Source organism: Diabrotica virgifera, chromosome 5 (genome assembly GCF_917563875.1).
Source record: "Diabrotica virgifera virgifera chromosome 5, PGI_DIABVI_V3a".
NCBI classification, from domain to species: Eukaryota; Metazoa; Arthropoda; class Insecta; order Coleoptera; family Chrysomelidae; genus Diabrotica; species Diabrotica virgifera.
In genome coordinates, this window is record NC_065447.1 from 145,689,525 (window position 1) to 145,691,479 (window position 1,955).

Below are 1,955 nucleotides of genomic sequence, written 5' to 3' on the forward strand. Positions count from 1 at the left end.
ATGGACATCCGATGGACGTCCAACGAATGTCCAGAGTTCACAAAATTGGACGTCCATAGAACGTCCGCTACAAACGTAAATTGTACGTTGTATTGGAGCTTTCAGTGTACACCTTATGTACATTCAATGTACGTCTTATAGACATTTGTAGGGCACTTTTCAGAAAGCAATCTTATTCATAATTTTGTGAATACATAGCAAAAAGCCTTTATAGGAAATAGTTCCTTATAATACTAAACTTGTACTTAAAAATATTACACAAAAGACCTTTTTTATTTCTCTTTACTATAACTTCATTATAATATATACTTTATTATAGGAACTAGGAACTTCATTAATGCACGACTGCACTTGCACGATAAACAGAAAACACAAATATATCACAGGATGTATTTTCATAAAGACGAGATTCTAGAGAGAGTTATCGAAACCGTCGTTTGGTAATAAAAGATCCTTTATTTTGACATATAAGCATGGTTATTTATGTCAAAATAAAGGAGCTTTTATTAAAGGACGATGTTAAATAGGGTTTCGATATCTCTCTATTAGAGAGATATCGAAACCCTATTTAACATCGTCAACGTCTTTTAAGTCGACCTGTAATAAAAGATCCTTTATTTTGACATATAAGCATGCGCAGTATTGCGTCTTTTATTTTTGTCTTTTAATAAAATACAGGCCGCCTGTATTTAGCGTCATAAAGTTAGCGAAACGGTTTTTTCAAAGTCGTTATTTTGACTTGTACCATAACTCAAAAAATTGCACCTCGTTTGCGGATAATTGCACCATTCAAAATTTCATTTGCGGAGTTTCCGTTTTCGAGATATAAGCAAATCAAAAGTGGAGATTTCGGCGCAGCGCTAAAAATAAATGTCAATTTTCAGGGTATAAAATGCCGTAAAGTCACTAAATAACCATATCAAAAAATTGCACCTCGTTTGCGGATTATGAATAAACTGGTTTTAATTGAAAATTGTGAAAATTGAAAATGTTATAAAGGAAAAACGATATTAATGTTGGTTGCCTATACTGTAGGGGCAAAGGAATGCCAGAATAATTTTCACTTTTGGTAAACCTAAACTGTAATGCTAAAAGTAGTATGTACCATAGTCAAAATAACTCCTCCTGACTTAAAGGTAATCCCTCCTCTGAAATTTCATTTGCGGATATTCCATTTTTAAGTTATATCAAAATGACATTTCTCGGGACGGCGCCAAAGTATATATTTCCATTATCGGGATATTTATCAAAAGCTGTAAAAATAACAATAACTATATCATTTAATTTCTTCTGGTTTGAGGATTACGAATAGACCTGGTTTAAACTAAAAATCATAAAGCTTAAAAATTTTCCGAAGAAAAAAAATTTCCATTTTGGTGGTCCTAAACTGTATTTGCAAAAGTATTATCTGTATTGTAATGTATATCTAAAATAATTGCTTCTGACGTAAGAAAATCCCTCCATTCGAAATTTCATTTGCGGATTTTCCGTTTTAGAGTTATAAAAAATAAAAATTTTCGGCGCCGCACCAAAGTGTTTATTTCCTTTTTGTAAATATCAAAAGCTATAAAAGCACTAAATAATCATATCTTTTAATTCCTCCTCGTTTGAGGATTATGAGTATACCTTTTTACTAAACTAAAATTTTTAACTTTTAACTAAAAATCATAAAAATTAAGAATTTTATGAAGAAAAAATATAATCCCTCCATTCGAAATTTCATTTGCGGATTTTCCGTTTTCGAGATATAACTAAATAAAAGATTTCAAATAAATTTTCATTTTCTGGGTATAAAAAGCCGTAAAATTGCTAAATGACCATATCACCTAATTGCTCCTCGTTTGCGGATTATAAATAAACTGGCTTTAATTGAAAATAATAAAAATTGAAAATTTTATAAAAAAAAAAACGATATTCATGTCGGTTGTGGTTGCCTACACCGTAGGGGCACAGGA